Below are 21526 nucleotides of genomic sequence, written 5' to 3' on the forward strand. Positions count from 1 at the left end.
AACGGAAACAGATTCATAAAAAACAGATGAAAGAGCACAGTTAACAGATGATTACTGGTAGTGACAGTGTGTAGCTGGTATTGTTTGCACCTCGTCAGTGTGTGCGTGTGTCATCAAGGCAAAAACCGTGCCCTGGAGACTCCTGCTTTACCACAGAGTCGTTTGACTGGTGTTTCTACATTTGTCAGGTGTGTAGTTGCGATTGAAATGAACTGGATGATGAGCGTGGTGCTGGGTGTGTGTGTGTGCGTGGGGGGGGGGGGGGGGTCAGCCCTTTGTCAAGCGTTTTACTCAGGTAAAGTAGAGCACTTTAGATAATGACATGAGTAGGTTTTGAAGTTTCTTGACCATGATGCGAGTCCGCCAAGTATCTCATCTTCATTCACTTGTTCTGAAAGGTGTAAAAAGTGGCAAAATAAATCCTTTATAGAACTAGAGATCAAACAAAAAACAGCAGTACTGTTTTTTTCTTTTTAGGTAAAAGTAATTTTGACACGCTCCCCAAAAGCTGAGGCTTTACAGGCTCAAAAAAAAAAAAACCACACAAAAAAACCAACAACCAAAAAACCCAGCAAGAAAACACAGTTAAGGTGAAAAAAGTAAGAGAAAACACAATTTATTGAAAGGTTCAACCAAAGTTGAATCAATTTAACAGCTGTAAATATGAAATATTAATTGCTCTGTCTTATTTCCCAAGGTTTTATCAACACATTTGACGACATCTGTAATTCTCTTTACTCTACAAGCTCTCCTGAGGTTTCCTCCCCACTGAATATCACCACCGGGGCTCATTACCTTGCACATCAACAGTGAATAACTTGACATGGATCTTAGGTTTAAGATTCTCTGAGTCAGAGAGGATGCCGACCTTGACAGAGTAAAACAGAGTCACATTAATTATTGTTTAAGTGTGCTATTAACAGTGTGAGTGGGCCGCGTGTTTGCGAGAGAGCTTAGCCTGGTATATTAGACTCGATGCATTTATCAAATATTTCATCGACTGTGAGTCCCCCCCCCCCCCCCCCCCAAAAAAAAATACAGAGCAGCAGTGCATTTAATCTCTTTGGGAAATCAATGCTTCATATTTACTTTTAAAGGATTACAAAACAAAAGGTTAAAAAAAAGGTTATTCTGTGTGACACGTCAGAATATGTTAGTGAACAAGCGTATTGAGCGATTCTACAGGGGCAGTTGATATTCACTTTTTGAGAAAGTAAGAGCACTGCGCTCTCCAACTCACCTCCTAACAACACATGAGAGGCTTTTAATAGCACATGATGAGCACATTAGAATGCAAGAGTACAGACAGACAAGAAAAGGGGGAAGGATTTCAGAGACAAAGGACGTCCTAAACCGATGCAGTCTCTTTTGTGCGCAGACAGCTTGGACAAGAGTGATGCATCAATCACAGCTGTCCTTTACAGCCTCGCTTTTCTCATTCACAGCCAGTTTCGTTTCCGTCGCTATTGCAGATTCCTGTCTACCTTTCCTCTGCAGAAACGCTCATTGATCTGCTTATCCCTGCCCGTCTCTCTTTGACCCCGAATGAAAGGCAATAATGAATCACACAGTGAAAGTTGTAAGATTAATTTTGTTAACAGATTAATCACCCTGCAACAAAAGAAAAGTGTCAAAAACACCAGATCTAATTCTCAGGCTCTTTTTCACTGCCTGGCATTTTTGTTGATACTAGCTTTTTTATTTCACATCACATTCATTAAGGTTGAGAGCAAGTCGATACTAAACTATGATGTAAGACCTCTGATTGGTAGTAAAGACACATCATCACGAGCCCAGTGAGACCATCTGTATCTTGTGCAGCTACATCTACAACCCTCCTATCTCAAACCACTGCGAGGTAATCACTGCACCACTCATAGAAATTGTTATTTTCTATTTTATTGTTGTTATTTTCTTTTTAAAAAATCAGGCTATCCTTGCTTTAGTAATCAGCCACATACCCAAAGCGGCCAACACAGATCCTGAGAACGTAGTCCCTCTGGGTGGAGGATCCTGCTGATGGGACCAGTGGTTTGTGCACCTGCCAGGAGCAGAGCTTTGATCGCCTGACGCTGCACCGGTCCCTGCTGTTCATCAACTTCTCTCATTGGAGAGAAACTGCAGCAGGACCTGCCCGTAGCTGCAGCGCAGACCAGGAACTCGCCATATGATGTCCGGATGCTGGGAGGAACCCTTCTCTGAGGTAGGTCATGTCAAATCAAGAACTTTCTAAAGGAAGTCTGGACTAGAGGAATAACGAATGATTTGTGCTTTGATGTCATTGTGGAGAAATCAGTTGATCCCGATGAGATTCCCCAGTGATTGATGTGTGCTCTGTTTTTATAAAGAAACATTTTCAGAAAAGTGACACTGATTTGATGTATTTTGTACTCCAGACCGCAGCCTGAGTGTCATGACACTACAATAATAAATAAATGTATTTAATTGTTTCCGACCAGTCCAGGGTGAACCCCGCCTCTCGCCCGAAAGCCGCAGGGATAGGATCCAGCCCCCCCGCGACCCTTAACAGGATAAGTGGAAGAAAATGGATGGATGGATGAATTCAATTGTTTGTTCTCATCTTTGTCTTCAAATCAGCCTTCCATGAAATGCATTGATTGTTGCATTATAAATGAGTAGCCATGACGACCAGCCTCACTGAGCTTAGAGGCCTACAGGTGAATTGGAAACAGATGTTCTGGTAAACTTGGAAGACATAACAAGCAGATACCATGTCATGGAAAAATGGCTTAACACCTCTGGCGTGGTCTATTGTGAGTGTGATGTCAGTTCCAGCGTCTCATCCTCCACCCTAGGGAGACTCCCTTCAGGGGCCTTGCAGGAAGGATTGAGAGGGGACCTGTGATTGGAGCTTTTTGTTATCTCCTAACCACAGCAACACGGCTGGCAGGACCCCTACTCCTACAGGAAACTGGGGCTCTGTGTGCACATGGGAGCATCTGCACGTGTGCACAGTTTTGTGTGTGAATGTCAAGAACTGTTATTTGTATGCAAATTCATGTCTGTTTGTAAAAGTGTGTATGTGTGTGTGCAGGAAGCCCAGATATAATTACAGAGCCTAGAGAAAGACAAAATCTTGTATGTGTGGTGAGTCTCTCAATAACCGGCCATATAGGAGGACATGTTTGTGTGTATCATCTCTAAATGGAGTGGAGCAGAGCCAATGATACCATTTTAGATTTACATTCAAATGACAGAATGGAGATGAAGCCTTTCCAACCATATCCACATGTTTATGACCGGGAATTGAATGAGTCTATTAAAATGTGAATGATTCATAATCCAACAAGCATGATATGATTGTACAGACATGATGTGTAGTAAAATACTATAATTATGCTTCTTCTATACTTTTATTATCATAATACACTCCTACAGTACAGCCAGACTGGACATGAAGGCAGTTTTCACCTTAAAAATCTTATTTTCTTGAAATAAGTGAAAACACAGAGAGTAGAGGAAGAATATTACAACCCCGGTTTCAAAACATGCCTTTAAACCAGAGATGGTACACTTTGTGCTTGTCACAGTGACCTTGACCTTTGACCATCCAATCTTTTTGGTTACACTTGAGTCCCAGTGGATCCATTCATTTTCTATACCGCTGATCCCTTAAGGGTCGGGGGGCTGGAGCCTATCCCAGCTGACATTGGGTGAGAGGCAGGATTCACCCTGGACGGGTCACCAGTCCATCACAGGGCCATCAGGAGCAATTAGGGGCTCAGTATCTTGCTAAAGGACATGGTCACCAGGCGAAGTGAGGATTGAACCAGCAACCCTTCAGTTGGTAGACGGCCATTCTACCTCTGAGCCATGCCGCCCCTCATCCCAGTGGATGTTTGTGCTAATTTTGAAGAAATTCCCTCACGGGATTCAAGAGAAGGAGGCCAATGAACTAATAACCTGAAAACACAATGCCACAGTGCATCCTGGAGCTGGCACTGATCTCACTTCCTTCACTATTTTTGGGAAAGAAAACAAGGTTTAAGGTGGCAAACAGCCAAAACCACACCAACATTCCATTTTGCTAGCAAAGCTAATTAAAGAATGTTGCCTCATAGAAGTAGCCTACATGCAGATAAAAGGTGATTATTGACGAGCGTATGCCGTGATATAAGCACGAATCATATTTTGAAAACGGAAGGAAAAAAAAACGACTGGATTTTGATATGTTTTGGCACATATTGTGGAACAGGTGAACAACGTGACAAATGACCCAAACTAAAGGAGTTACAAAGTAATTTTTCATTTCTGCTCGACTTTAAGAAGACAATAAAAACAGGAAGCAATCTGGGTTTACCATTCACACTGACACACTTTGGATTGATCTTCTCCCGATCCTCATTCTTATCTACAGTATTCTTAGCACGACTGTCTCAGCTCTGACCAACTGCACGGCCATGAGGACTGCTTGAATGCAACGTCACCACTTTCCAGGTGTACAGGGTTTTTTTTGTTTTTTTTAAGCGAGTGATGAAGCCTCTGGAAAACTTGCAGGAAAGTCTCACATCCTCATCCATTATTGATTTTGCCTCCAGCCTTCCTTGTGCATGGGATCACTAACTTAAACCCGAAGTGTCAAACGGGTAGCAGAAAACTGAAGGGAGGGTTGTGTTTGAAATCTGGAATTCACTGGCTGGTCCTGCAGTGAGTCTTCCTTTGAAGTGTCATCAGCGTGTTTGCAGGGAATAGCAATTAGTTAGTGAAACACTATATCAGTGGGATTCTTTCCCCTGATGCCTGTTAGAAAAAAGGGAGCTGAAGGTTAGGAGTTCAAGCCTGTGATATTGTGTGCTGAACTCTCCCTTTCAGTCAGTTTAGCTCATCATCATTGCAATTTCCTAATCACAGGAAAGGGCAATAGTTCTAAAATACTACTTGTTTGTCAAAATACATTTTTAAAGAAACATTGTTGTGCTGCAGAAATGTTCTGCCCACGCATCACATCCTACACACCAAAGAAAACAACTAGTTACGAAACTCCCTATTAACACCCTAATCACTGTAATGGGGGTTGACCTGAAAATCAAAACAATGATGTAAAACTGAACATTCCCTCTAATATTGAATATCACAACGCAATCACAAAATGAATCAAAATAAACACAATTCGGTGTTGTTTGTAAAATCAGGCAGCCCTGATTACCACTCAGTCTGATCGCAGAAACACGTGAAATCCCCACAAAAACGACCACGACCTCTGATCACTGCATTACGGGGTGGCGGCAGTACATCTGTTAAAATTGCATGCCACAGAAATAATGGCAAAGTGATGTGGGATCCTTTCGTGGAGGATACATGACATCATTAGGAAACATATTGGTGATGGTTACCGTTGTTCTGTTGTTAAAAAAAGAAACATCATTTGTTGTGGTTCACCAAAAACAACTTCTGGAAATTACATTCACCAGTGTCAAAAGTTTTTTCCTGATATGTTGTGAAGTTAGGTCAGGTTTTAAAACATCGTCGCTGAGGTTCATGTTATGAAACTTGGTGTTATCAACTTGAATGGGATTTCAACACCCACTGGAATTCATCGACAGTAACCACCAGCTGTCAGGTGATGTCGTTTAACCAGGGCTTCTGTGTCCACTGTGGAAAACATGATTTCCTTTAACTCTCCTTAGTTTTCTTGGTTCCACATGGCGTACCGTCACTGCGTGATGTGGTATTAAGAAGTCGTGGTTGCCTCGTTACCGGAATACTGAGTCAGAGAGAAGACTTACATTGGCAGCTCATCTCTCAGAAGCCTGGATGTGAGCAGGAGGTGGTTTCCTGAAAGAGAGAAGGGGGGAAAAGTGTGTCAGTGGCAGTGTTTCTGTGTGTGTGAAGCCAAACAACCGTGTCATGATTTACTTCTTAACAGGCAAGAAAACCTGAGCATGTTTTGCCACAAAGACACAGCACAAGGACAGACACACACAAACAGCTTCGCCAAGCAGCATGGCAAATCGGGTTAAAATAATCTGATGGCGATCAAGCGTTTTAGGGTAACTTGTGCTGGTTTGGGCCTGAAAAGCAACAGCAAACAGCTCCACCTTCTTGTTACTTTACTCCTCTCTGGCCTACTTCTCGCTCTCCTCTCCCACACCTTGGAGAGCAGCACAAAGGCAGCAGCTTACTAGCACATTTCAATCACGGCAGCCTCCCGCTCATCCATATTCTGCTGGCTTTTATAGCACCTGCAGTGTTACAGAAGCTATGACAATGTTGGAAGAGGACTACAGTCACCTCAGGACTCAGCAAACACACACTCTCACCATGTGTCCGATATGATAACACCACCAAGTCCACACACACACTGGTCCATCTGTGTGTGTGTGCGCGTGTGTGTTTATGTGTTCGAGAGAGCGCATGGTGGAGTCTCTCATAATTATCTGATGTTCCCTGTTGTGTTAAATGTACGTCACAATCCTGTTGAACACTTAAACATTTTCATTTTCACAGCTAGAGACAGAGTTTAATCTCTTTTGCAGCCACTCTGTAATAAATGCCTTCAAAACTGTGGGAGAATAACTAAAATATCAAAATCATGTGAGAAACAGCCTTTGTTCATCATCCCATGAGCCTTTAAATAAATGCAGAAAGGTATAACCTTGATGTTGTTATTCAGACAAATGCTCTGTTCACAGCATAATTCTAGTGTTTCATTCCAACTCACAGTGTGAAAACTGTTGGATTCTCCCTTTGATATTGTGGGCACTGGTCCGTTGGCAGCCATGGATGACAGCCAGCGTATTCCACCGAGTGGAGAGAGCATAAACAGCACGAGCATTCAAAGCAAATGACATACAGGATCCACAGGGAAACACGTCTGCATATACATGAGCTATGAATCAATATCCACAAACACAGCTTCACAGCAACCACATCAGCAGGATGGAGAGGAAGCCTGACTCACAGTCAAAATCAAAGCAGTCCATAATTCATCCCCACTAGCCCACTCGTCACAAACCCTGACAGCAAAGCTACAGTTGCATTCTGTCCTCTATGAGGTTAAAAGGCATCCATCTGCTGCCTCACAGCTTCTGCTTCTCCAGGTACAGGATAGGAGCAGGTTACTGATTTCTGATCCCTTAGCCAGAACAGCCAGTTGTCAGCAGTCAGACGGGGTCTCAGCTCGAATGTATAATGACTCGCTTTCAGCAGACTGTGCAGTAGAAAGTGGTTCGACGGGTGGTCTGGCGTTACCAGCAGAGCCCTGTGGGGTGCTGTAGGCTGAATGAGGCACAGATGTCGCCCACCTCACCAGGTTCCATCCCCCACTGTCTCAACTTTGTCCTGCTTCTAGATATAGATGGTCCTGGGTGAGAGACCTGGCAAACCTGGACGGCTTTCATATGAGATGCGACAGGAAGCTGCGCCACATCAGATCAGCAGAACAAGATACCAGATACTCACTTCCTCCACATTCTCACCTGAGATGGGTTGGACATGTCTGCTTCTCCAAGATGAACATCTGCCTAAATGCTGGGCTACGGTGAACCGGGTCATGCTTACGTAATGGTCAGTGGTGGCTGACTGTTTAACAGAACTGAAATGGTTGGTGTGTCTTTGACATGAGGCTTTAGATCACTCAGATATGACTGGATGTTTCTAGTGTGGTGGGCGCTGACCAAAATTCACTGGTGATTCCAAAACAAAAGAAGAGGGTCAATACTTGCAGTGCGTCAGGGGCAACCACAGGTTCAGTACCTTGCTCAAGGTTACTTCATCGTATTCAGCGTAGGAAGCAGGGATCAAACCCGGAACCTCTTGAGCCATGCCGCCTCCAGGAGGAGCAACACTGGATGAATGGTGGAAATCCAATCTATCCCTGAGACAATTTTAAATGTAACTCCTGCACTTTAAATGAAAAAATGGACGTCTGTGTCCCTCTGGTCCGCTTTTGTAACATGATCCCGCAGAACCAGCCGCTGCCCTTCAGTCTACTTCAGGGGTGGAGGAGCTATAAATACTACTTACCTTGGTCCACCTTATTCAGACACACCACTTCCCCTTGAATAAGAAGGAAGAAAAACAGTATCCCCATAGTGTTTGGCTTTGATTTTTGAGGAAAAAAAATCAACAAGCACTAAACTCAAAAGTGCTATGACCTTTTTCAACAAAATGTCAAGAAAAAAAAATGTACAAACACAAATACAGTAAAAGCATCTCTTAACAATGTTAAAGGTCACTTGTATTGGCTTCAAGGTGTTGCCTAAGTGACATTAACAACATTTTTAAAGATTCCTCAAATTAAAGTCGGGGATGACAAAGATGATTCTTTCTCCCTTTTCCTACATTCAGCGACGGTTTGGAGGAAGTCATTAAGATTCTTTCCCAGGAGGACAGAAAGTCTGGCATTTCTAAGCTGATTCATGAAGCACAGATGGACTTGAATAGAAGACAAATGAAGGGCACTTCATGTTGGGGGATGGAACAGGAAGTAGGACTCATGGCACGCCGCTGTTCCCTCACTTCACAGCAGAGTCCTACTATCAAAGTGGAGTCCAACAGGTTTGCCGGACCATTTTGAGATTGAAGGATCAAATGATTGGGCTCATAACTCTCTTACAGATGGATTTCATCCTGATAGAATCTGGGAACTCTAAATTTTGTAAATAAAATATATTATCTTGTTGATATCGGTTTGGGATATTGTAAAATGTTATTTCATCCCCCCGGTGTCGAAGAGCGAAGACACAAGCTTAAGAATTCACGACTGGCACTAAATTTCTTACATTCATTGCAAATAATAACAAATAGTACCAGTGGTGGGCAGAGCAGCTCTTGTCAGAAACATGTAAATGTATAGAACATTTCAGACCTTTTGAATTTAGACCTGAAGTTCTGAAACCCGACCTGAGACCCGTGGGACTTCAGTAGCACGTGTTATTACCACAGTCAGTCTGGTCATGTTGGTTGCCGTTCCGTTGCTGTGGGCCTCTGTGAGGTTCTAAGGAGGATGCAAGAGTCGCACTTGATGATAATCACCTTAGCACTCCACTGTTTAGTAGATGGGCTCTGAGTTGGGATATTTTCTGAAGACTCAGATACGCATAGTAGAATACAGTTTAAAAAGGACAAGTACTCGAAGGTACCTTTGCGCTTAAATGTACGTTATGTATAACAGGGTGCAAGGATTCTAAATTAGTGGTGCAAGCAAAAAAAATGCATATTAATTCTGGAATATTTGTTATCCACGACAGGTGGATTTATACCAAAATAACGAGATTAGTTACGATGGATAATAGAAAATGTGGATTTATTCTTATTCCCAACTTTCTCAGTGAGGGATCGGATCATTGATGGAATACATGTGTCACGTCATAGTCGGGCAGCACCAAGGGAGGAGACGGCTTCAACACCAGGTAAGATACAAAGTTTTGTTTTGACAGCTTGTAAATTTTACTGGGTCCTCTGGGTCTCTGCGGGGTTTTGGACATTAATATTTGACCCTCTAAAATCTCCAATGTGCAGTTTTTGAGTAGATTTATGTTAACAGGCTGAACCAGCACATACTAGATAATAAAAAATACACAAAAAACAAACACACAAATTAAAGTCATTCATCTTGTAAACAAAAATCCTCAAGTCATTTCTCTTAATTCCTCCAGAACTCCAGGTTTTGAAACACACTCTGATTTTGTCTCTGACTGTAGTACGTAAATTGTGCGCATTATTCTGTGAATGATGAAACTATAGCAGACCTGAAGTGTAAAAGCCCAGTGAGGCAGGCTGTTGGGTTCAGTTCATCAGCTCTTGTGCAGGATTCAGCTGGCAGATGGGGGGCAACTTGAGTACCACTGAGGATGAAACGCACTGCTGAAGCAGTGTGACAATGTTTTTGGAAGTCTCTTTCCAAATATCTCAGCATGTTATAATTATGCTAATGACTCAGTAGTTGGCAGCAGATGCAGAAGCTGGATTAATCGTGGTCACTGCAAAAATGGGAGTGTGTGTATGCGTGTGTGTGTTTGTGAGAGAGAGAGAGAGAGAGAGAGAGAGAGAGAGAAGGGGTGACTGACATGACAACAAACCACGTGCCAACATTATGTTCATCTAACAACACTCATTTAAGAAATAATCCTTTTGAAACCTTTGATCGATTGCAGAAACATCCTTCTTGGTAATATCAGCCCTGCAACATGTTTTATCTCATGACAGGAAATAAATGGGTGATAAGCAGATTGTCTCGAGATGTAATACGCTCATGAATAAGGGATTAAAGCTATTCACAGCAACATCTTGTTCCTGGATTTAGCATGTCTCTTTATTGTGAATTTTACTGAAATATGCTGCAGCATTCAAGACACTCATTTTCTGGTCAGTGATGGGGGTTAACATGTTGAAGTGTTAGGTTCGTTGGTAATTAATGTGTCTGAATAATTCCACATGAGAGGGGTCACCACGGTGACCAGACAAAGATATAAAGCATTCTTTCATTCAAAATGGTTCAACTGCTCTCTTTTTATCACTCACTGAAAAAAAACGCATTAACATATATTATTTGTCACACACTTTAGATACTGTTTCAAATAATTTGAGCAAATATCACTGTAAGACAATAATTGGGTGTAAAATCAAGGCACGAATTTTAAAATGAATATTTTTAAACTATTATGAATTGTATATCTCTTGACATTAGTTGGACTAAACTAAAAACATGTATGGGGCGGCACAGTGGTGCAGTGGTCAGCTCTGTGGCCTCACAGCAAGAAAGTTCCGGGTTCGAGTCCTGGCTCCAGCACAGGATCTTTCTGTGTGAGTCTCCATGTTCTCCCTGTTCCTGTGTGGGTTCTCTCTGGTACTCCAGCTTCCTCCCACAGTCCAAAGACATCAAGAGAGGACGAGGCTGATTGATACTCTAAATTGACCGTAGGTGTGACTGTGAGTGTGAATGGTTGTCTGTCTCTATGTGTTGGCCCTGTGATGGACTGGTGACCTGTCCAGGGTGAACCCTGCCTCTCACTTGAAAGCTGCTGGGATAGACTCCAGCCCCCACGCCACCCTAAACAGGATAAGAGGTAGAAAATGGATGGATGGATGGATGTTTATGCTCCTTTTCTGGTTAGAAACTGACTATTCCATTTACTCAGCTGGAATAAAAAAACATTCGAATAAATGTATCCAGTATTTGCTGTCAAACGTGGACCGACACTGAGTTCTCCAGTAGAAGGAATGGAGAGTCTTTGCGGCAGTCGATAAATCTGAGCACAAAAGCCAAAGGTACCTGACTTCTCAAATCCCTCCAAACACTAATGCCATTATGTATTGCTCTGAATGGAAGACAAACACCTCTCATGTTCCACGATTTACTTGGTTTCACTACATATTGGAGTTGTCATTTCAACATTTTCAATATTCATGGCACTGTATTTCGCTGCAGCCATATGAAACATTTCACAACTTTAGTTCTTCGCCATCTGTGATATTATTGTCAGTATCACAGATTTAATTGCGCATTTACATCTCCTCAGATCTAATTTTTCAATGCTCCACTCTGTAGCAGATCAGACGTCCGACCGGACTGTTTTCATCTTTGTCCTTTTAAGTTTCACGCTCTGAGGCAGAGGATGGAGAGAGAGAGAGAGAGAGAAATAGAGAGTAATAAAACCTAAAACCAAACCAAGACAGGAAGAAAAAGTATCAGTATTCATTTTATTGTACCCTCCAAATAACCCATGAACTCTAAAACTCTCTTCACAGGTCACTCACATCTAACTTATGTCAGAACACCAGAACCCTCAGAAAATAGACCAACATATTGATTCCAATCCTTTTTCAAGTAGGTGATAACTTCTCTTTTTAAATATAACCACACTCATATTAACAGCGACATCACTTTCGTCTGAGGTGCATCTTACAGCAGTACTTTGTTTCAGACCAGAAACCAGACCGCTCCACTTCGTCCTTGATATCTTCCGTCTCAGTAAACCCGTTTTCACTCAGCTGTTGTGTGCAAATAACAAATTTTCGCTCTCTTAGAGATGTCAGATGATAACGGATCACGGCAGAAAAGTATCCAACCACTGCTCTGTACGCCTGTTGCTTTTTGTAGCGAATCACATTTTGACAGATTGTATAAGATTAGCCCTGATAATATGATTTCTATCTTTTTTTAATTAAAACTCTTATGAAATGAAATTTTTCCACATTAGCGATAGAACTGACACTTTGAGGAATGGTTTTCAGTTTTGACTGAGCCCCTTCCCACAAGTGCTGCATATGTGGGATGTTTTCATCTGTCAAATCTGATTCTGAATCAGATGTTTGAAAGTTCTTGCAGCTGTCGGTGCAGCCTCTAGTCAAACGAATTACGATTCTGCCAATGATGTGAGCGGATGAAGTCACTTCGATGTTGAATGGACCTCTGTGACAGACTGGTGATTGATAGAGATGCGTTTGTTTCTCGCAATTACAAAACTGATCGATTTGAGAGTTAATTAGAATAAATTAGCAGGGCTCATGTTTGCAGGATTGCTAAAGCTCCTGCATCAACCTGCTTCAGTTGTTATTGTTGGGTTAATAGGATAAAAAAAAGAATGATAAATGAATCAACTTAGTTGTGCAGGATATTTACAATATTCACATCAACGAACTAATGTTTTATTCAGTCAGACTGGATTCATGTGTGTTACTGAGCTTATATTACACACTCCAATTTATAAGTAATCGGATGCAAGGCAGTCAGTCTTGCCGCGCGCCCCCCCCCTCGGTCGCATACCTGGTGTAAGCCAGAGAAACCATACATGTTTCAACAGAGTGGCAGACGGTGTAAATAGAGACTGCTGGTAAAATACTGGCTGACTGTGAACGCGGCACGCCAGCTCTGTAGGACCTGGCTTCAGTGTGGGCTGCACCGGACACACAAACACACACACACACACACACACACACACACACACACACACACATAATGTGTAGGGGGAAACTTCTATTGATACAAAGCCATAACGACGCCTCGTACCCGTCTCACTATACTACTTTGTTCCTCAAGGGGTGAGCGTCAAAATGTTTAAACGATAAATGATGATGTGAAATGATATTAGACAAAGCCCATTTATACCAAATCGGGGCATAAAAACCACCTGTAAACATGTTAGTGCTACTAAAATCAACTAATCTTTTCTGAAGTTGTACTGATATATCTCACTGATGTGGTTGGGGATCAATTTACTCAGCATACACACTTCTGTTGTCCCGAAATCGGCCCAGCATGGATATGTTCTGTCACTCCTGCTGAGCCATTTAACCTGGAGGTGGAATAACCCACCGTCCAACAGGCAAAAACAACAGATTTCTGCACAGAGGAAGAGAAATACGCAATTACATACAAATCAAACTAGAGGAAGGACTCCATAGACAGATGGATAGAGGAAGCGGTGAGGGAGGGAGGGAGGGATGCACTGACTTAGACTAAATTACCACATGACAAGTCTTCAGAATGCTTTAGCATCAATGTACAGTATCTCTGCTGCCTGATGGATTAGAGGAAATACCTGAAGTTACTTGATTGAAGGGAGTGGGATGAAACTGATGAAAAGCCATCCATCTTTTCATTCTGTGATGTAAAATAAATGTGTCTATATCTGTCTGTGTGTGTATGTGGGCAGCATTTAACACATTTAGGCTTAAGTGTCTTATCATCTTAGCCTCGGAAGCTTGTGTGTATGTGCGCGTGCTGATTTTTTTGCCGGCAGTCATTTAAACTCCTGCCAGTGTTTAATGGATATCGTCCAGCCTAGAACTGATTTATTAAATCATCCTACATAGGACACATTCTCCAGCATGGGCGTTCTGGCTTATTGGCCCACAGATCGTCTCTCACATTTGTGAAAATAGCAGGTTCCAGATGAAGGCAAGTGTTCGAGGGACACGCCAAGAATCTATAACTGCGTCAAGCTTTCCAGCCAGAGATGAGGCAAGAGTCTAGACACCACAAATTCGTATAAATAAACTAAAGAACAAAATCACCATCTTCCTTTTTAGAAGGATATTTGGGCTTTGTTTGCTATGTGGTCCATTTGTGTGACGTAAGTTTTGGACTGCACGGCTAATGCCATGAAAGAGATTAGCTACGTAGCAACTGAATGAGACCCAATCAAATTCACTGCTTCATGCTCATAATATAAATTTCAGTGAGCCTCAGTCAGTCAGTCATTCTTTTTTGTCCAACTTGCTTGAGCTTTTATGAGGAAGAGCATGGATTCTGCTGAGCAAGAACTCTACCTACCATTGTCGGGAAAATTGAACCTGCTAGGCTTCAAACAAAACTGAACCGTCCCCTTAAATGACAAACGAGGTTGATTCTCAAATAGACTTTCATCAGTTTCCTCTCGCCCAAAAAACTGACAATAAAATAAAGGATTAACACTAAAGGAAGTTATCCAGCCAAACTGCGATCAGCTTCTCCGTCTGTCTGTCTGTTGCTTCCACTCTTCCGTTCTGATCTCCAAATGAAGTTACAGGTAAATTTCAAATATCGCCTGCTGTGGTCTGAATGCAGCCTTACTCAAAGAACAACGTTGTCTTTTCTCTCATAACATCGCAATGTTTGGTCATGAGTCAAAAATTTTTTTTAAATGCATTTTAAAAAGCTGACAGACTGTTAGAGCTTCATCCTAATTATGGTTGTGAAACTATGATAGGACTGTGGAATAAGGCTCTGGTTCAATGATGGTCAATATCACTGCAACACAGTCAAGGAGATAATATACATGAAGGGATTCTCATTGTTGGTTTGACTGAGACAGAGAATGACTGCAAATCAATACTGCACACGGGCTCCGAAGCAGCAAACATGTCATGTCAGATAAACAGGTCATCAACCACCATGAATGCATGTACGTGAGGCTGCAGGAAACAATGTCTGCCTCTAGGCAAGGTGGATGAACGACAATGTGGGCAGCCAAGTGGTTTACTGGTAACATGATTATCTCCCATCATCAGGCCCGACTTCCAGCTAATAGTAAATAAATAAAAGCATCACCGTGGAGAGATATGTGGGTGTTTTAGGTTTATTTTTAGCTACGTCACACGCTGAGATGTGAAAAAAAAAACAAAAAACGACCCAAGATGACACCTCAAATCCTACATTTTAGCAGGCAGTAACAGCCACAGTTATTATTAACGAGCGTTATTAAAACTCTCTCATGCTTTTATTGCAGGATGGAGACACTTTTCCAAACCCGGTGGGAGACAGAGATATATATGTAACTGAATAAGTCACATTCAATTATGGCCCACTGAGACTTGCAGCATTAGCAATGATGCTATTAGCGCTGTCTGGAATATGGCCGACGGTACTGTCAACAACCTGGCTATGGCAGTAATTCTCAATTTAACATCCTGTCTATTGGTTTAGAGCAGCTGCTGATGGCATAAAGTCGAACTTCATTCCCTTCCTGTCACCGTGATAGTGTTAGTCAAGAACATAGCATCAGCCAGCCAACATGTAGCCCAGAGAGAGGAGAAGAAAAGAAAGTTGGGGGTGCGATGTGGTAGGGGTGGGTAGGTATGAAAGCCTAACTGAGATGAATGGCGTGCTGGTAGCACCTGGTCAGACAGACCATGTGAAGTGATTCATGTGAAGAAAAAGATGGATGGATGAACTAACGAGTCTGCTAAAAGAAGGCTGGCATGTCACATTTAAGGGACAACAAGGAGGGAGGAGAGGCGTGTTGGAAAGTAGGACAGGCCTACTGTAAAAGCCCTTGGCGTGTTCAGAGATAAGGAAAGACCACTGACACTGACAGCAGCCTCACGGAGCCACAGTAATAGAGAGCTGCGTGTATGATTAGAATCTTTTATCACACTTGTTTGTTTACAGTTACATGGATTTACAGGTTTGACCTGAAGGCGTTGTTCTACCTTTTTCTTCTCACCATAGTGGTGAAAGTGACCTGACAGCCATATTATCGGAGAGCGGCTCCGCCATCCAGAGCTGCATACACTCGATCTGTGGCCGTTACCCAAACCTGACATGCAATTAGCATAACAGCCTCAAGGATAAGTCGAAGTTCCCCAGGAGAATAGTCACAAGTGGGTTGTTATATTCGACCTGGAAAGGACAAAACAGAAGCCCACTTCACCAGCTGGAAAAGTCCCTATTCTTCAACCACTATAATTTAATAAACATAGCAATCCAATTATATTTATCTTCCCATTTCCACAGAGATAATGCCAGAAGAATAAGCTGCTTCAGTGAAACACTTAAGTTGAAGCAATGGGGATAGAAGGGCATGGAGAGGAATCTAGGCTAAGTACAGAATGGTCTCAATATGCTTTCCCCTCACAATAATAGTCTATAAATGCTCCATGCGTGCCCTGCAGTCTGCTGGGCTTTTCTCCCTTGAAAGACTTGCATGAAACCGACATCTGGATGGTCTTCAACCACAGGCACCAACATCTGCTACAGCACAGTAGCAACAAGAGATACAACTGTGCAAGTGTTGCTCCAAGAATACTCACGCAGATCATTCCGTGCCGGAAATTGATTTTTTTATTTATTTTTTGCTGAAAAATACAAAATAATCAGGAACGATAACTAATGAGGACAAATGAATTCACTTGTAAATGGGAATTCTGATGTTGAAAGAATCTGAAAAGGTAAATTCTTTCACCAGGGGGGGAAAAAATGACAGAAATGTTGATTTGTTAAGATTAATCAAAACGGTACGGAGATGAGTAAAGTGGATCAAAACATTGGGAATAAAGTAATCATGGGAACAAATTCGCAATTTTGTGGAATTACCGGAAATGAAATCGTGGTGCAGCCTTGATTTCATTTTTGTCCGGCAATCACAAAAGGCAGAGACACTTTGAGGAAAAAGAACAGAACTGTGTAGCACACGACTTTTGTCCCTGTTGCGTCGAGTGAAACTAACACAACAATGTTCACTCACTCACGGCCCCTGAAGAAGTCTACTTTATTCCTCACTGCTATGTAAGATGGTATATGAAGATGAATGGATGCAGAAAGAGGATTTAAGTATGCATGAAAGATGGCCCCCACATATTGACACTGATGAAACAAGGCTTGTTATACTTAACGAGACTGTATGATTGATTACCTTTAAGTTTCAAAATGCCACAGACTGTATAATAGGACAGACTCCATTTGATTATGACCAACAGCACCAATTAAAAATAATTCATATATTGGGTAATATACAATATTCATCATAATGCAATTAGAGACTAGATGGCGCAGCAAAATGGTGCAGTGGTCAGCACTGTCGCCTCACATCAAGAAGGTTCCGGGTTCCATCCATCACGGGGTCTTTCTGTGTGAGTCTCCATGTTCTCTCTGTTCCTGTGTGGGTTCTCTCTGGTACTCCAGCTTCCTCCCACAGTCCAAAGACATCAAGAGAGGACGAGGCTGATTGATACTCTAAATTGACAGTAGGTGTGACTGTGAGTGTGAATGGTTGTCTGTCTCTATGTGTTGGTCCTGTGATGGACTGGTGACCTGTCCAGGGTGAACCCTGCCTCTCACCTGAAGGCTGCTGGGATAGGCTCCACCCCCCCTCGACCCTTAACTGGATAAATGGAAGAAAATGGATGGATGGATGGATGGAGAATAGACGCTCATTAGCAACATCATGAGGTCCACTCCAGACCTATGATTCCAAGACTGGAGTATGTGCAACCTCAGGTACAGCCCCTCCTTTAGCAGCTAGTATGTATGAAAACCATCGGCTTCTGGGTTTCTTGCATCACGACAGACTCGGCAATAATGGAAGCAGTGCTAGCCTAGCAACTGATAGCTAGCTAGCACCATCTGTGGAGGTAGAGGAGGTAACAGCCGGAGGTCGAATGTAACACTGATCTAATGGGATCCATCACAACTGCCTTTCCAACAATATTCAGTTTCTTGACACTCTGAATCTCTTTCTCTGAGTGTTGACAAAAACTGATAAGCTTTGTAAAAGGATTTGTCAGATGTTGGAACATTTTTAAAGAAATGTTTTTGTTCAAATATCTGATTGAGAAAAAAAAGTATATCTCCTCAGACGACTCCCTGGACAACACAGCGTGGAGAACGTAGCCCAACTGCACAAACAGAAGGTCTTTTGGTTAAACTGTGAGCTGAACAGTCATTTCCTCTGTATCTCTTGTTCTTCTAATATGCAGTGTCCTTGCGATTGTGTTATGGAAGCAGTTTTTCTTTTCTTTTCACCACAGCACAGATAAAGCTGTATATTACAGCAAATATGAGAAACTGCAGAGTGCCAGCCGGCGCCACCTCCTTGTGCTGCTTTCAGATGAATTTCATGATATTTTTTTTTCCAGGGTTCTTTTTTTTGTTATTTACAGATCTATATTACAGGACTCCCTATCCACAGAATACACAATGAGGTTTTTGTTATGCAGATAAGAAATATGGATGGATAAAGTCTGCTTTTGAGAAGCTGCCTGCTGGGTTTCCACCATGCGGTGGTCTAACCCTTTCATGGCAGTTGAGGATGTCTCTGTATATCCATATTACAATAGCACAGAGGTAACATTTTAACACAATAAAGTGAAAAAACAAAAACATATTCAAGTCTGTAAAAAAACATACTGCACAAATTGAAAATAAATTCAGCTTCAAGTACAGCAGGACCAGCAACTCTTCTTCGCATTCACTGTTGCAGGAATCGAGCTGATTGCCTCCGCAGGAACTCACCTCTGTGTGCATGTTGAGGGGGCCTCACTGCTCCTACACCCATAGACACATTCAACTCCTAACAGTGTATCAACAAATTGAAAAGTAAATTCAACCACGGAAGGACAGGAAATTGTTTCACTCGGCATATAAAACGACTGAATAAAGTGAGAGTGATGTATCTTTGCTTCCTTTTGCTCTCACGCTGGTGTTTCATGTCACTGCTCGTATCAAAATCACGACACCTCCTACGCCCCTCACTGGTAGCTTCATATCGATCATGCGTCGGTGCTTTCCAGTCACATATGTTTCAGCAGTTTGTTTAATTGTAAATAAAATTGTGTTTGCTCCACTGTGACGAGAGAGACTACTCGTGGAGCACAAACGTTCCATTGAGAGGATGATTTTCCGCTCTGCTGCAGCCAGAAAATGAGAGAGCGAGAGAGAGCGAGAGAGAGAGAGAGAGAAGGGGGGGGGGGGTTATGCCAATTTGACGAAATTGTTGTGCTGCCACTAATAGATCTGTACTGTTTACAGATGCTTCCGCCAAATATCTCCTCCATTCCAGCAGATGAGGCACACTATGATGTGTCACTGCCTCTGACTGGTGGAGTTTGTGTCATCACCACTCAAGATCTGCGAGGGCTCTGCCAGTCACAAACCAGATACTGTTCATACTCCTACGGTTTTAATTAATGAGATTTTGGTGTCAGTCCCTTCATCAGTTATTCTTATTGCGGCAAACAGGATGACGAGTTAAACGGACCGATCGCTTCTGGAATAAAACTCAGTCAGAAAGCCTCAGGTACCTTTTTGCCATTCAGATGAATCAGATAATAATCAGATAAGGGTTTTAAACCGGGTGTTGGTTCCTGTGTGAATATGTCACCCTACAAAATACTATATCGTGGAGACTGGTTCATTCTTTGGCAAATTAAAACAAAGTTGACAGTTGTTAGTGTCAATGATTATGAGGATGGAAAGTCTTCAACTTGAATGCTTTTCTCTAAGAGAGATAAAAAGTGGCAGACGAGGCTCCAGTTTTTCAGATTGGGGCGTCCTCTTCGTCTCCTAACTGAGGAGCTTCTCTCTCTGTGTCCTGCTTGATTACTGGGATCGGTTGTTCATCAACTCCAATAACTGTTGCAACAAATACTGGCTTCAGCCACACTGTCAGTCTTCCGTCAGCTATTAAAAGTTTGGTCCTCTGCCTGCAGATCCACCCGGCAGGACTCCTGTCCCTCCGACTCTTGATCTGTTTGGAGAACTCTGGACTTGGTCTCTGCATTTCTGGATTCCCTCTACCTGGCTTCCTGTGGGCAACTAAATTGAATCCCCTCCCCTCCCGGTTCGTGTCCTCTACCTCTCCACACCAACCTAGAGACTGGATGCTAGACTGCTCGTATCACTGGTCTCTGTTTCTCAGTGTGTTTCCGTGTTCAGTTGAGCAACATTTATAGCCGGATCAGGCTGTTTAACTGAACACTCTTGGCCGTTGTCAACTTTGTGATGTGTTTTCAACCGCCAGAAACTCCGCATCCAATTGCCTAAAACATTCCAAAGGGCAGCACAGCACGGTAAAAATTGTTGAGGGAAAAAAAAAGCAATGGTTTTGACTGCTACTGCCGGCTGTTGTCCTCCAGCAAAACAACCCAAGCTGGATTTCTGCCGTGGGGAAGGTCTGATGAAGCTTGTCGCTGGCGATATCATTGAGATGCTATATGCTATTTCCACTAGTGACTCAACCTCAACTAAGTAATTAATGACATTCCTCTTAATCTAACTAATTAAGTCTGAAAACAAGCAATCAGTGTGGTAATTTGACTACATTTTAAAAGAGTAAGTAGTGATTTGTTTCCATTTTTATTAAAGTGGAAGCGTGGTTGTTGTTTTCTATGAGCTGCTGGCCATTTGAGTTTCCCCTCTGGGATTAGTAAAGTTTTTCCATTCTATTCCAGAGTAACTTGCCCAACACTGGCCTTCTTACTTTTGTTGTATGTAACTGTGGTCAGTGTGTCAAGAGATAATGAGATAATTAATCCCTTCTGACAAGACTTATATTTTAGTTCCAACTCCCTCCCATAGCCACATTACCTTGACGTGAATATTTTATTTAGGAACTGGGCAGAAAATGTAAGATCTGATTTTTTTAAAACAGCAACAGCCTCATGAACATCCCTGTCTTTCTTCTTTTTCCAAAAAACACATTTTGGCTGTCACACGCAAAGAAGAGCATGAAAATAGAAACATTTGTCAAGTGCTGAGCTTGTTCAGTTTTTGTGTTTGTGTTCATCTTCAGAACCAATACACTACTGATTTGTCCAGGCTGAGCTTGTTCAGTTTTTGTGTTTGTGTTCATCTTCAGAACCAATACACTACTGATTTGTCCAGGCTGAGCTTGTTCAGTTTTTGTGTTTGTGTTCATCTTCAGAACCGATACACTACTGATTTGGCCAGGAAGAGGCCTGCGGCACACACTTATCTCATATAATCAGCCAAGCAAACGTTAATTTCTTCTCCAGATAGTTTGATCAGTGTTTCTCTCGTTGAAAAAAGTCTTCTCTGAATCAATAAGAGACCCAGATTTCCACATCTATGACGCGGTCCCAGAGGAAACTTCAAAGGGTTGATGATGCTCCGCTGGGGTGCTGCGAACGTTCTAGTCACAATCAGTACCAGCACACTTCCTCCCTCTCCACACAACAGACACGTCAACAAGATACTCCCCAACACGGTTTGAAGCCTTAGCAAGTCATGTATTCCGCTCCCTTACGTTTCATCTTTAACGGAGACATCATCCACTTTCGCGGCCCTTCAGCTGTGTTTTTTTTTTCTCCTTCTGAGGGCAGGTGTTTGAGGACACACTACAAG

The 21526-nt window shown here is 42.4% G+C and overlaps 1 protein-coding gene across 5 annotated transcripts in view; it reads right to left on the reverse strand.

The window, feature by feature from the left end:
- dlgap4b (discs, large (Drosophila) homolog-associated protein 4b) overlaps nucleotides 1–21526 on the reverse strand; it is a 123226-nt gene that overhangs the window by 39279 nt on the left and 62421 nt on the right. For all 5 annotated transcript variants that reach the window (XM_086198843.1, XM_086198841.1, XM_086198842.1 and 2 more), the window contains exon 3: nucleotides 5748–5796. The gene's annotated coding sequence lies outside the window, so the exon portion shown is untranslated. The remainder of the gene's footprint in view (nucleotides 1–5747; nucleotides 5797–21526) is intronic.

The sequence above is a fragment of the Aulostomus chinensis genome, chromosome 3 (assembly GCF_037954235.1).
Source record: "Aulostomus chinensis isolate RoL2024-O1b breed Wild chromosome 3, RoL_Achi_v1.0, whole genome shotgun sequence".
In the NCBI taxonomy this organism is placed as follows: domain Eukaryota; kingdom Metazoa; phylum Chordata; class Actinopteri; order Syngnathiformes; family Aulostomidae; genus Aulostomus; species Aulostomus chinensis.